The 16,103-nt window shown below is 38.3% G+C and overlaps 1 long non-coding RNA gene across 1 annotated transcript; it reads left to right on the top strand.

Moving 5' to 3' along the window:
* The first annotated feature begins 9,025 nt into the window (after positions 1-9,025).
* LOC130554788 (uncharacterized) lies at positions 9,026-14,887 on the top strand. The gene is made up of 3 exons (XR_008963026.1): positions 9,026-9,385; positions 13,513-13,617; positions 14,254-14,887. It is a non-coding gene; the product is annotated as an uncharacterized LOC130554788 (long non-coding RNA).
* The last annotated feature ends 1,216 nt before the right edge of the window (positions 14,888-16,103 follow it).

The following is a 16,103-nucleotide window of genomic DNA, read 5'->3' as shown; positions in this document are numbered from 1 at the left end:
AATCCCTCTGGCCAGCATGCATGACACACACATCTCCAGACAGTGTCAAGAGAGAGAGAGACTTTAAACATTATTCCATGAAATCTCTAGTGGACTCTACAAAGACACAAGGGTTGTAATTTTCAATGTTTTTTTATCTATTCTTTTTGACAAACTGTAGCCAATTTGTGACATTGAAAGCGAAGACAAATTTTCAAACACATGTTTCTTTTTGTATATTGTGGGGATGTTCTCATATGTTTTCCATTGACATAATAACTTTCATACTGTACAAACTGTGTATTCTATCTCATAACCCTCACCCTACCGCTAAACCTAACCCAAACCAAAACCGAAGCCATTTTGTCTTTTTACATTTTCAAATAAGCATACTTTGGGACCGCATGCCTTATACGATTAGGACTTTTACCAGTAGGCTATAGAATTTTCCATAGAAACCTCCCACAATGTATAGAAACCTGCGTGCACGCACGCACACAAATTTACTTTGACCAAGGCTGTGATACAGAAGGTACAGAAGCACTAGCTCACATATAAGAGTACTGACCTCATTCTCGCACTCTAAATAACAGCTAAAAAATAAAATTTTGTGACCTGAAACTCAGTAATAAATACACCCTGTCTACAACGGATGCGACCGCAGCGAGGCGACACAACACACGGCTTGTTCTAATGGGATTGTTGCGTCACGCCGCATCCAGTGTGGACAAAATGTTAAATTATAATGGGTTCTAATGCGTTCTATTTTCTTTTGTCGCATCGCGTCCAGTGTAGACAAACTGTTATGCTACTGTACAGTCATGTCCCCCTGCCCTTACCCTTCCCTCTAGTGATTACAATTTGAAGGGCGCCAGTAAAGCTGTGTCTTGTGCCTGCTGCTTTGTTCTAATCCTTGGAAATCCTTTATTTTCCTCAGAACAGAGTGGGTGAATTTAAATCTGATATACGCATCTAAATGACACACAACAAAACAGGCTGAAAAGGGCATAGACGGAACACACTGCAGACAAACTGTTGCGTCCCGAAGACTGTGCTCGAATCAGTGGTTTAATCCTGAGCAAGTAATCAAGAAACAGTGATGCATGAAAGACAGGGAGTGACGCAAATGTATAGAAGTTTTATGTTGAACTTGCGTCTTTTTTTCAGTAAACTGATTAAGATGAACATAAAAAAACACGGAGGCCCCAAATTTATGTCCCTCCATTTAATTTTTTACACACGTGGAAAATGTTTGGAGGAAATTCTTCAGAGATCTGTTTTCTGTTAACCATCTATTACAGTAATTATAAGAATCTAGAATATAAAAATAAGAATCACCAGGCAGGCCGGCAAGGTCTATTTACCATTCATGAGTGAAACAAGCATGCACATTTATTGTCTCAGTATAAAAACTACTAGAAAGAAAATCTGTCTGTTTTGTACTGTAAGTATCTGTGGCACAGATCAGAAACCCTTTTTTTTTTTAAATCTTACATTTTTTAGCACTAAATATACTGTATGTGCAAGAGTTTCTATCACATTCAGAATGAAACAAAGTTCATGAAATGACATTTTAATCAGCGTACGTGTCAGATGAACAAAATCTTTTATATAAAGGGAGAGGGCATGACGTCAGTGTTGGTACTTAAGGTTAGTGAAGTAAATATTCAGAGATTACTTCAAATAAAGAAACTCAAATAAAGGACTCTAATCCACCACACAGATGTTATCCCGCTTGTACTTGAAAAAAGCTTTGTGACAAACACACATTAACCATGTGTTTTTAACCACATACAGATAAAATGGTACTACGGCCATATAAAAACAGCAGGCACTTTTAACAGGGAAATTATATAATAAATCAAGCATTAGAGTTACCTGTTTGGTTTTTGACTTATTAGCAAAAAATCTATTGCTAAAATGGTTCTGCATGTAACAGCATTACGCAGGAGGTCAAGAAATCATTAACCCAAAAGACTTTAGAATGATTTGTCACTCAATTTCCCTGAACTGTCATGCAATTTATCCAAACTGTTGTAATTATTTAATTGTCCTTGGAAAGTGATGTTGAGACAATTCTGATGCATGTGGTTAACGTGATGCCACTAAGTGTGATTCCTTATCAGTCTGGGCTCCAGGACGGAGAGAAAGTCTTATAATAAACTCATAACCGCTTTATGCTCTTTCTCTGAGCTCAAAGTTCTGCTGTGCTCTGCTTCTGAGCTGTGACTCAGCTCGAAAAACATCCGTCATCGGTCAGCTGAAGATGTGATAAAATGCTAAAATGTAATTTAAGGTATGATGGTGCTCAAAGCTTTCCTTAATACAAAGCTTTACCCTTAATTCCTTATTTTAATTGAATGTTGATAAAGTAATATGATTTGTGTAGAAAATAGTGTGGTAAAATTGTCAGCTTCTGCAAATGCTTTTGATTTAAGTATGCACTTTCCAACCATGCAAAATCACCACTTCAGGATCAGTTGCACCTATTACATTGCTTGTTAACCTCTAACCTCTCCTAACCTTTAAGTATTTTATAAGAATTGTATCATTTTGCTTTGTGTAATGTACATTTTTAGTACAGGTACATTATAAGCACTCAATGTGAGTCCACTTTGCATATAACTTGCAGCAAATACATAAATTAGTCTGGGTGTGTCCCCAAAAAAGGACAATTCTGTTGGAAATGTCTGCTGCCATCAGCACAGGAAAAGGCAGAAATGCTGAAGCTCAGCATCAGTTCAAAGTCTTTTGTCCTAGCTGAGGAAGCAATAAGTTCCAATGTCAGGCATTCAGAAATAAGGTCACCTAGACAGCAACACATTTTTTCAAGTGAAAAAGACTTTCTGAGATGGAAACACTTTCATTATTTTTGTTTGCAAAATATTTTATGAGTGATCCTTGCACATGGATTACAGCAGTACGCCGTGTCTTCCTGATTACTGCGATGACTATGTTTTACAACAGTTTTATCATCAAAGCTGCCATTTACCACAAGACAGCTGCATGGCCTGAAAGTGCACAGCAGCCATGAGCTTTGTGTATTTTGAGTCAGGCCCAACTATGTACTCTTAGCCAGGAGTTTGTGATTATCAGTGTGATTTTTGGGGGCTTAATCAGACTGTTAGAGGATCAAGTCATGTTCCCGTACGCAGTGAAAAGTAAAAGGTTAGATAAACATGGATTGCCTTATTAAATATTGCCAGATAAGAAACTTTTGTTAGCAGATAAGTGATGTGATTATTAACTATGTCAGTATATACGAATTTATGAGGAAATCATACAATTTATTTCATGGAGAAATGATAAAAAATTATTAACTTGTTTTTTAACATATTGAAAGCTTATATAAGCCATTCTAACTGTTTAGTAGGTTCATTTCAAGGTTTACAGGTTGTGTTTTAAAGCCAAATGCTTTAAAAATCACTGTCCTTCAGGAATCATTGGCTCATGTGGATATCTTTGTGAAATAAACTCTAATGTTGTACACGACTTGCTGTGTGTTCATCTTAAAGGGATAGTAGCCCAAAAATAAAGATTCAGTCATCATTTACTCACCTTTGAGTTGTTCCAAATCTGTATAAATTTCTGTGTTCTGGTGAACACAGTCTGAGAAAGATATTTGGAAGAATGCTTATAACCAAAGTTCTTTGACCCCATTGACTACCATAGTAGAAAAAATAGATAGTACATTTTCTAAATAAACTGTCAGTAATGCTTTCGTGGCAAACCGCGGAACTCGGCACTAGGGTGATGACACTTTAAGTACTAATGAATCTAACCAACCCCCATGACTCTAAGATGTTCTGATACAGAGATATAGGTCTTGCTAAATGGTTGCTAGGCTAATGTGTTTGGTTGCTATGGGCGTGGCTTGGCATCTGCCAACTGATGATGCTTCAAGCCACAAGTGAAACAAACCAACTCCCATGTATCTACGATGTTCCTATGCATAGATATAGGTGTAGCTAAATGGCTGCTAGGCTAACCTGTTTGGTTGCTATGGGCGTGGCTTGGCATCTGCAATTGATAATACTCTAAGCTATGAGTGAAACGAACCAACCCCGTGTCTCTATGATGTTCTGATGCAGAGATATAGGTGTAGCTAAATGCTGCTAGGCTAACCTGTTTGGTTGCTATGGGCGTGGCTTGGCATCTGCAATTGATAATACTCTAACCTGTGAGTGAAACGAACCAAGTCCCGTGTCTCTACGATGTTCTGATGCAGAGATATAGGTTTTGCTAAACGGTTGCTAGGCTAACCTGTTTGGTTGCTATGGGCGTGGCTTGGTATATGCCATTGATGATTCTCTAAGCTATGAGTGAAACGAACCAACTCCTGTGTCTCTACGATGTTCTTATGCAGAGATATAGGTTTTGCTAAATGCTTGCTAGGCTAACCTGTTTGGTTGCTATGGGCGTGGCTTGGTATATGCCAATTGATGATGCTCTAAGCTATGAGTGAAACGAACCAGCCCCAGTGTCTCTATGATGTTCTGATGCAGAGATATACATATTGCTAATCGGTTGCTAGGCTAACATGTTTGGTTGCTATGAGCGTGGCTTGGCATCTGCACTTGATAATACTCTAAGCTATGAGTGAAACGAACCAACCTCCGTGTCTCTATGATGTTCTAATGCAGAGATACATATTGCTAATCGGTTGCTAGGCTAACATGTTTGGTTGCTATGGGCGTGGCTTGGCATCTGCACTTGATAATACTCTAAGCTATGAGTGAAACAGACCAACCCCCGTGTCTCTATGATGTTCTGATGCAGAGATATAGGTGTAGCTAAATGGTTGCTAGGCTAACCTGTTTGGTTGCTATGGGCGTGGCTTGGCATTTGCAATTGATAATACTCTAAGCTATGAATGAAACGAACCAACTCCCGTGTCTCTATGACGTTCTGATGTAGAGATAAAGGTATTGCTAAACGGTTGCTAGGCTAACCTGTTTGGTTGCTATGGGCGTGGCTTAGCATCTGCTATTTGATGATACTCGTCTAAGCTATGAGTGAAACGAACCAACCCCCGTGTCTCTACGATGTTCTGATGCAGAGATATAGGTATTAGGGTTGCACGGTTTACCGGTGCTACGGTAGCATCGCGATGCTAAAGCTTCAAAATATCCGCGATGCCTCTCTATTTTTGAAACGGTAGTATCGCAGTACCGTTAATGTTGCATATGCGCATCAATATTTATTTAACCACTTACATCTGCCTTTTTGCGGTGTTTATCTCCAAAATGAATGTGTGTTTTGAATGTCTTGGACGAGTTAATGATTCAAATTGGCGATTTGAACGAGTTGGTTAAATGATTCACTAACTCAGTGGAAAATTGACGCCACCTACTGGCCATTTTAGTTCTGCATTTAAAGTAAACCTAATATTTCCATTTATAAAGACTGCTGTATCAATTAACTTTGTCCAACATTTGAATTAGTTCCTACGTGAAAAATGATCTAGTGTACTTTAGTATTTACTACAGTAAACTACTAAAACTCATAGATACTAGTGTTTTTGAGTCTTATCAGAGTAAATATTTAAGTATACTACAGTATTTATAGTATTTACAAATGACTAAATGTAAATGTATTTGCTACAATTTATCCAATTACTACAGTTAATACAACAACATATTCTAGTGCAAAGTATAATACAGTTTACTATAGTAAATACAAAATGTTTCATCTAAATCTGTGTTTTTTTAATTATATGGCACAGCATCGTGATACTACTTGGTATCGAGATACTTCAGCTGGTATAGTATCGTAAGACATGTTTATGGTACCATGACAACCCTAATAGGTATTGCTAAATGGTTGCTAGGCTAACCTGTTTTGTTGCTATGGGCGTGGCATCGAAGCTTCATGATGATTCTGGGACACTGATTGGTTGCCTGAGTAAAACAAGCCCACCCCCTTGTCTCTACGACTGTGTTGCAAAGATATCCACCTGGACTTTTTATAATGGGAGTCTATGGGATCGGTTGCTAGGTTGCTGTAAATGGTTGCTATGGGCGTGGCTTAATAACTTAACGTAACGTAAAAAACAACTCACATAATGATCATGTGACACTGATTGGTAGCCTGAGCAAAATGAGCCCACCCCCTTGTCTCTAAGTGGTTGTACTGCGAAGATATTCAACACGGGACGGTTTTACGCCTTATATGGGCATGCTTCCTGTCAATGGGAAAATTTGGGTGGCTCTTACACCCCAGGGGTACAACTTACACCCCAATGTAATGTATGTTCTTATAGAGCCTGATAGCCTCTTCAAATGTGGTAACCCGCACGTTTCTACGAAATCAAAGTTTGGCGCAATGTTAAGTCAATGTTTTTTTTGGGGTGTTTTTTCGCCCCCCCTATCGAGCACCCCTCACCCGATCGCTTCCAAAAGTCATGGTACACCATTTCGCAATGGGCCGCTCGATTTGATGTATACATTCATGGGTCTAATGCGAAAAAAAATCGGTATCTAGGTTTTGAATGGGAGTCAATGGGCCATTATAAGTATACGGGACATTTTGGGTGGCTCTTACACCCCAGGGGTGCAAGTTACACCCATTGTGAGTGATGTTCTTACAGAGCCTGATAGCCTCTTGAAATGGTGTATCATCCAAATGTTTCTACGATGTCCTCGGTCGGAGCTACGACCCCTCAAAGTTGGGCGCAATGTTAAGTCTATGGGATTTTTCGGGTGGTTTTTCGCCCCCCTATCGCCCCCCCCCCACCCGATCGCTTATAAAAGTCATAGCACACCATTCCCGAATAGGCCGGTCGATTTGATGTATTCATTCATGGGTCTACGCCAAAAGCTGCGGGACAAGTAGCGTGCCAAACTTTTGGCGGAACAAGAATAAGAAGTGTTTGAATAACAATAGTAATGCTTTTTCAAAGCATCACTAATTACTTTATATTGTTTTGTTCAGTTGAACACAAAAGAAGATATTTTGAAGAATGTAGTACAGCAAACAGTTCTGGGGAACTATTGCCTAACATTGTCATTTTTCCTGCTATGGTAGTCAATGGGGTCCAAGAACTCTTTAGTTACAAGCATTCGTCCAAATATCGTTCTCTGCCTTCAACCAAGCAAATACGTTTATACAGGGTAGAGAGTGAGTAATTCATGACAGAATTTTCATTTTTGGGTGTGCTATCCCTTTAAACTATAGAAATATTGAAACACTACAGAACCACACTTTAACTTACCGGCATACTAAATAGACAGGAACATTTGATGTTTATGTCAATCTTTATAAACAAATAGATCTGGATCATTTAGTTACTAAACATTTTTGTGAAAATGTTTTAGAAGACTGAGAGCTTTATAACTGGTTTCTGAAGGGAGATGAGAGCTTGGCATGAAAATGAGATGAGATGTGGGATAATTGTTGTGTAAGAGGAAGGTCTTTCACTCCCCACACAGACCATGAAACAAGCATCTTTGTTTCTTTTTGACATTTACTCTGTGGTCATTCCCTTGAGTTTAACGGCCTCTCTTTCTCATTATTCCCATTGAGACGTATCTGTTGTGTACATGGCACCATGACAGCTTTTCCTTACAGACCTCTCTACCCGTGGTAGCAGGATACCCAGTCTAGACCTTTTCCTTTCCTATTATCTTCACCTGCTTCTCACAAAATGTGCCAGTCTTTTTGTCCTCAAATCTACCAGCTGGATAAACTGGAACATTTACCTTTTACCCTAAGTAGGCATCTATTCTGTGGGAACTCTGTGAGGTATCCAGTGCTTTGCTTGTGGTCAGGGGTACTAGAGCGGTCAAAGAGTAACCTTGTATAAAATAGGAATTGTGCTCCGGACGGCTCCTTATTTAAATGCTGGCAGGCCACTGGCTTTTCCATGTTATTCAAGCCCGGTACATGCAAGCTGATGAGGCCATCACTATTCCCAGTGAGGACATATCAAAAGACCTTCATCCTGTTCTCCACTTGTTGTTGATCAGGCTGACCGGTCTTCATTATAATTCTAGTTCAGTGTGAACAATGATCATTTCATAACTCAGAGTTTGTCTTAAAGCCATTTGGATTTAGTCCATGAATAAGCTCTGTGCCAGGGTCTGTTGTGTTGAGAGTACACAAACCCTTCTCAGTTAAAACTGGGCCTTTGTTTTTAGTTGCTCTATTTTCATTTAGCCTCAATCTGAACAGAACTGACATAAATCAATATCCTTTCATAAAATAACTATTAAAGGGATAGTTCACCACAAAAAAATTCTCTTCTCTTATTTATTCACCCTCATGTCATTCAAAACCTATATATGACTCTTTTTTTCTGTGAAATACAAAAAAAGATATTATGAGAAATGTCTCAGTGGTTTTGTGTTTATTCAATGGAAGTCAATGGGGAGCCCAGTGTTGTTTGGTCACCAATGTTCAAAATGTCCTTTTTTGTGTTATGCAGAAGAAAGTCAGTCAAACAGGTTTGGAATGACATGAGGGTAAGTACAGTATATGATGAAAAACGTAGTTGTGGGTGATCCATTCCTTTTAACCTAAATCTTTTATAAAGAACTCAAAATGAACGGTTTGATGCTTTAGGCACAAAGCAGCTTTTAACCTCACCTGTAACCAGCGCACCAAATGTCAACGTTCCTGAAGATGACCATGATAAGGTAGGCTTAATTATATTGCTCACATGAACATTAAATGGAGCTAATTTCGATCTTCAAATATCCGGTCTGAGGTCCAGCTCTTCTAACCCAAGCTCTCCTTTAAACAGAGACTAGATTTACTCTGCTTCAGACGAATTACGTTCAATGGTCAAATCACGGGGTGTGGTGCCTGACTGCTGAAGTCAATGTCACGGAATGCCATTATGGGTGAGATTTCCAAGATGACTGTGACACCATAAAAAGCCATTCAGATGCTTATTGTGTTGTGCTTTGATAATTAGTCCTTCCGACATTAGTCTCTGTTATGTAAGATAGTGCTTGTTCATTCACATAAGACTTAGTTTGCGCAAGACCCCTTGAATTTCAAAAGCCGCATTATCAAGACACGCTACAGCCTGTTCGACACTTGAAACATTGAAAGTCCTGCTCATTCGCATGTGCTAGCTTGCCAAGAAGGCAAGTGTAAAATCAAATGATGCTGAATGTGTGCAAATGCACAGCTTGAAAATAAAGATGTGTGCTGGAAGCTTAACTGTGATCTTACATTTTATAAATGTTTTAGAAAGCAACAGTGACCCCCAGATAGTCACTGATAAACATGTGTTTGATTGACAGGGGTATTCAAAATGCTGAGAATTTATATTTAAATGGAGAGAGTTCACCCAAAGATAGAAATTCTTGTCATAATTTATTCACTCTCATGTCATTACCTTTCTAATCTAATGTCCTTCTATGCATCACAAAAGAAGAAGGTTTTGAAGGACATGAGGGTAAGTGATGAAAGAATTTCACTTTTTTGGCAAACTATTAAAGGATGGTCACTCTGTCATGTTTACTCAATTAAATGTACAGTATCTGTACCATAATGTTTTCACTTTATTGTGTAGAATAACCTTCTTTAAGTTAACTATAATGTAAGCTTTTGTCGTAGCTTTTAAAATTGAGTGATGAAATGACATTTTTTATGCTTTGTTGTCTTGATGCTTTATTTCACAAATTGTGTAATTCAGATGAATCACTAATTTTAAAAAGTGATGCCAGTTGTTGAAGTGACATCATATCCTAAAACTGATGTCACCTAAAATTGAATTGCATAAACTTGAGTTGCAGCTAGTTTCATTGTTTGATACCTGAGGTTTATGTGTTCAAACCATGGATGTACATGTTTAATAACATACTGTATATCACATTCAAAATACGTATTCAAGCATCATTTAGTAGAGTAATGACACTATAGTTCCTGTTTTGATTACATTTGTACAAACATGTGTACCTTCAACACATTCTCACTCTCGACTCGTCACATTTACGCTCGGTCAGCGCCCTTCGGCGTCACTTTTTTTTGAACGCGCAGGGTACTCCTTTGGCGTCGTTTTTCGACGTGAAGGGCACGCGAATTTCACCGTCATTATGAAAATGTATATTAGATATAATTTTCAATGATGATGTTTCGGGGTTTAATTTAAGTTTAATGGCCAGGACAATTTCGTTTACATGACACTATTCTGACAGTTTGAGCAAGTAATGTAACAGTTTATTTATCGTAATATAAAACACATAATACAAGCAGTCACAATGTCGTTCAAAAATACAGATATTCCAATTGTACCAACGCGAAACGATCGATTTGTATGAGGAACAGAACAGATCCGAAAGCGATCACCGTCCGCAAAAAAATCTCAAATCCAGTTAAGAACGACGTTCAAATATTAGGCTTGTTTGAGATGCACCGTCCTTGCCTCGCCTGAAAAGAAGACGAGAGTATGCGGCTGCAGTAAGGGGAGGAGTGAAAACAGCGCAGGCAAGACGGACACTTCCCAAATCGCGCTGTCGAGTCGACTGGAAACGTCAGCAATGGAATAGATCGCGTTCACGTTTTTTATCGCATTTTTCTTGGGCCAACTGAGTTTAAAAGTGAGAAATGTTCTAAATCGTAGACAAACTCTCAACCATGTCAAGGCTGAACGAAAGATTTTAGACATGTTCTTTGACAAACGAATGCTAAAACTTAGAACCTCCTATTTCAAGTTTCCAGTTTATCCCCCCCCCAAAAAAATACATTTCAAAATTGTATGTGATATTTATCCTTCTGGGGAGTTCCTATATTGTGTAAATTCTGTAACTCATTTCCAGAAAACACAGACCCTGTATTTTGGAGCATATTTTTCTTTAATTCCTGGACAAAAGTGCAATAATTGTGGTTAAATGAGTAAAATGTTGTGAATTTAACATGTCGTTTATAAAAAATGTAATATGGAAACTGTGAAGAAGGAGGTCAAACTTTTTTTTAATATTAATAACTTACTTTTATTAGCTAAGAATTTAATTCCCAAATGTATTTTTTTAATTGTTTGTAGTATTTAAGAATTATTTGGGACAATATTTTAAAATGCTGTCAAAAGCAAATAATAAAAAGCTGGAATTTTGTTAGACTTATTCTATAATATAAATTATATTTCTTGTTTTTAATTTATTAATATGGATGGATTGAACATTTTGGGTTTTTTTCTTTCTTTTTTGTCTTTGTTGTTTGGTTTGTATTATCTTTTATATTTTTTTCTCATCTGTTTTTGAATGTAAACTGTATACCATCTTGTTTTGTAATGTTTTGTTATACTTTAATAAAAAAGCGCTTTTTATCGCAGATGAAATCTATGCAATTGAATTGCCACTGCTTTTACATCAAGGTGGTTATGAGGACTATATATTTCACATAGGTGTGTTTTTTCCACATATAAATCTCAACCTACTTCAGTTAATGGATTTATTAATGGAACCTTAAGAAAAAATATATCAGCTGACATTCTCGCCCAATGAACATTTAAGCTGTGTCGTCAGCAAGTTGTATCCCATCGTGCTTTTCATCAGCGCAGTCGGTGGAGACCAACTGCGTCCGACTGAAGAATCCGATACAGCCGCCTGGCCGTCGCGAGAGTTTTTTGACACACGTCAGCATGACATCAGAGCAAGGCGAGCGTAACTCGGACACATTTCTTACCGGCATGCATCTCGCGCTGATCACCGGTGATCGGTTCTGCGCAGAATTTGGCCATCTCAAGCGAGCCTATTGCCTCCAGAGGAAGTTACGTCAGCTTCGATGCCATTGGCTCTCCCGTGTCTCGTGTCCGATCGCGTCATTTCTTTGGCTTTGAACGTGAAACGGTATTGGCTCCCGCAACCGACTGCATCTAGCTGTTCCGGTTTATCTTTTGAATAGGAACCGACTTCATGTATTCACGGACACGCACGGCATCTTCATGTAAAGTTATCGTACGGCTTTGGTGCAAAATGGTCTTCGAAACGAGCTGTTTGTTATATTTTGTAATGCTTTTGGTCAGTTTGTGCAATACATACCTGTGACTGTACTTTTATTCGCGTGTTGTGTTTTATCTGGCTGAGAAGTGGTTAGGGTTAGGTTTAGGGTGAGGTTGGGGTTAGGTGCTACAAAATATTAAAACCATAAATAATTACGAAATGCTAATAATTGCACGCATCTCGGTCTGGAGCATTTAGAAAACAGCAACGCAGTTCTCTGTTCGTCGAAAAACGACGCCAAAAGGGGTACCCCGCGCGTTCAAAAGTGACGCCGAGGGGCGCTGACCGAGCGTAAATATGTGACGAGTCGGGAGTGAGAACGAATTAGACGGCTCTGTTTAAAAAGTAAACAGGACCTGTCTGTGAAGGGCAGTTATATAAGCCTCTTACACTGAACTCACCAAACAACTCAGTTATGGGATAATTTTGCGAAATGTACCAGTTTGTAGATTTGGCACTGGCACAGAAGTGTCAGTCAAACAAGAAGAATCCAGACTGGCTTTGTGTTGCAAAGCTGCAGCGTTCAGCCCTAAGAATGAATAAATTCAGCATCAGCCCTTTTTCTTTGAAACAAAAGATTACTTTGGACTTTATTTGAAATGACAAATGAAATGAAAACAGCTGTGAATGACATGGTATTGTTAGGAGATACTTCAATTACATTTACAATGTTGCTTTTATTTTGAAGCGTAATACAGATTTGTAATACAGAGCAATCTTGTGTCAGGCCTGTGTTAATCTTTTGGATGTACTTTCCTAAAAACAACAGGATAAGCTTTCACAGTCATTGTATGAGGATCTGTATTGAGTATTTCTTTGTGTATAGGCCTACATCATGTCTGTTGCGCAGTTACATAATGCTGTAGTTTTGAGTAACAGATTACCTCTATAAATAATTGTAATCAGCATTTTTGTGTTGTTTACTGTAAACATATAAGAACATTTTTTAAATAAATTCTTCACTGTCACAGTATTCAGCCTTCACACCGGTTAATCTCATACACCTGTTCACATTCAACACTTCATGAAGTTCTTAGTATAAGCTCAGCTCAGCTCACACACTCTTTCTTTGTCTAGATTTCTTTATTAGTCCCACTGTAAAACTCCAACTCTTTTCATTGTGGATTGAAAAGAGTTGGAGTTCAGGTGATGTTCTTACCATCACCTGAAAAAGTGTGCATCTGTGAAGTTATACCTACCAGTTGCATGTTTGTTCACTCACATTTTAGTACTAGCTTACTTAAGTTATTTGAGCTTCTAAAATCAATGTCTGTGCCAAAAATATCTATTTTAAACATGTATCTCACATCTAAGCATGCTTTGTAAGGAATAATGAAGAGTGGCTCTGTGAACGATGACATCACTCTCACACTCTTTGAATCACATGGCAAGAAAGATGTTTGGCACAGGGACAGTGACACGCTCACCAGGCACAACGACATCATCATGTACTGATGCTTTGCTTCCTGTGCAATCAGACAAGCTCTAGCTGAGCAAGAATAACCACAGCTTGATAATTAACATGATAACGTCTGTACTGATTTCACGCTGACCTTTGACTTTTCTGTGTCATCTTCTTCAGCGACATTTTGGTCTGGATAACCGAATCGGAGCCCCCTGCTATTCATCGAGCTGTCTGTGAAGAGATAACAGATCAATTATGTATAGCCAATGCCACTCTGTACAGGTACAGGACAAAACAGGGCAATGCTCCATCACACAAGTAAATGTTTTGCATTAAGACACATTTTGAATGTACATATTAATTACAGTCATATCTACTTATACCTGAATTATTTGAAAACCAAAGCTAAAAAAACGTTGAACCACCATATTTAGAAAGTTAAAAAATCTTGAATAGTGAAATACTGTGAGCTGGGTCATCTCTTTTGTATATGTGCTATTATGTCAGTGCTATTGATTGTTTTGAAGTATTGACAAAGTAAATGGTTATGTGATGTGATGTCACAGGTCAAAAGATAATACCAACATGGCAGATATGCCGTTGTTGCATTCCAGACTCCTCCGATTTTTACGACCTCAATTCGGTGCTGTTTTAATGTCAATAAATACTTTTATTGTAATTAAAGATGTTATTTCCAGGTTTGAGGTGTAAAATGTCCTAAATCTGTGGTGTTTGGAATGCAGCATTAATCCAAGTATACTTATACTGCACACCTGCAGCATCACAAATCCCATAATTCAGTTTGTATTTATTACACACAAAACAACCCCAAGCTGTGCCTTTAATTGGCTCTAAAAAGTATTTGATCATTATCTGATTTTGGTTTCACAACTTTCCACTCTTTTTTCAACCCAATAGGAAGTCAAAGTAAGTAGCTCAATGAAAGGATTAGAAACTCCCAGCAAGAGCTGAACGCGACAGGATAGGGTGACCCGTAACACCCCATGACATCACGCCATCCCTCAGGAAACTTTATATGAAAGGCTATTGTGAACACTAAACCTGAAAAGTCTCTGCAGACCCTGTTGTTCTGTTGCACAAGAGAGTGCTAGAAATCTAAGCGGGTGAACCAGACCTGTGTTGTATGAAGGCAAGGGTGTCTCAGTCAACAAATCCAGGAGGTATTGTTTTGAGCTGCAGCATGAATCAAGAGTTTAGTTATCAAATGAAGGTATTTGAAAAGGAAGAACATTGCTGTCTGATTTGATACAATAAGCTCAATTCAAGTGGATGACTGGGTAATATGCAGTATTTTGAGCTGAATAAAAGTTTATTCATGAAATGTCAAACTTGGGGAGGACCTGTTTACAGCTTTTCTTTGACAAACAGTTTTAACAGGCCGCATTCTCACAAAGGAGTCAAACAATGTTGCAGATATTTTTTCAAGGAGTGACTTTAATGACTTTCGCCTCCAAGTATTATAGAGGGAAATAGTATTATGGGCTCTTGGATTAAAGCTTTAAATGGTTAACCCTAATTTTTGTTGGGGTCATTGGGTTGATGTTTATTTTGTAAATATTATGTGTTTATGCTTTAAACAAATCTGTAGTACAATGCCCAGTTCTGTGTAAAATTAGGACATGCTCTGTTGCCTAGCAACAGTAAGGTTGTCCATGTGACAGTTTTGTGGGCTGTCTTTTGCTGTTAAGAGCTAGACGTTCAGACGTTTTGATTATTTCACTTCTGTAGACAGACACCATCTGCACAACATGTATAGTTATCTGCCACTAAATACAAGTTAAGATATCATTTTATTTCACTGAAAACACAAATGACATGCCACTAATATAAAATGTGGTGTATGTGTATCCAGATTGTTACACTGATATTCAAAGAAAACTGATTTCTCCCACAGTCAACTATGAGACTTTTATCAAGAAAAGAGCTGTCCACCTATCATTTTCTCAATGAGTTATTCACATTTTTAAGACCGAGAGAAATGTTTCTTTCCAAACACAATGTTATGTAACACATTAAAGGTCCAGTGTATGACATTTACCAGCATCTAGCGGTGAGCTTGCGAATTGCAACCAACGGCTCACTCCACCTATCCCACTATGGTGGCTGACACAGAACTAAGATGTCGTCATGTTTTCAATTCTTTGCCGGAGGAGATAACGTATTTACGAAACACGCTATGTAGAGCAGTTTGTGCGTTTAGGGCTGCTGTGGAAACAACACGGCGAATTCCATTCAAAGGGGACACGCGGTGTATGTAAATAGAAATAGCTTATTCTAAGGTTATAAAACATAATGCTTCATTATGTAAGGTTTTTATACACATCTGAAGACATAGTTATGTATATTATATTGCATTTCTGTCAGTAGACCCTCCAAAAATTACACATTGGACCTTTACATTTCAATTTTTACAAGGTTGCAACAACTCATGTGCTATCAGAAAAAAATCAAGGAATATTCAAGGAAGAGCGATGTGCATTTCTCCTGTCAGTAAAATGTCGACTGAATTATTTGAAAGAAGCATTGTGCCCGAGTCACAAGGCGTCAAGAGTTTAACTGTCAACAGCTACACACATAAATCACATCACTTTAAAGCAGTGCCTTCACTCTCTCTCTGGGAGGCCTGGAACAGGCAGGCGCGTCCAAAGCCCTCTGAAACTTGTGGTCTTGTAAAAGACCCTTAACTGAGTTATGTGCCAAGCGCAAAGGGGCTGTTTGTGCTGCCTGTTTTCACCCAGTACATTTAC

The sequence above is a fragment of the Triplophysa rosa genome, linkage group LG5, assembly GCF_024868665.1.
Source record: "Triplophysa rosa linkage group LG5, Trosa_1v2, whole genome shotgun sequence".
Taxonomy (NCBI): domain Eukaryota; kingdom Metazoa; phylum Chordata; class Actinopteri; order Cypriniformes; family Nemacheilidae; genus Triplophysa; species Triplophysa rosa.
The sequence above is the reverse complement of the archived record's forward strand: the minus strand, read 5'-3'. Positions and strand labels throughout refer to the sequence as shown.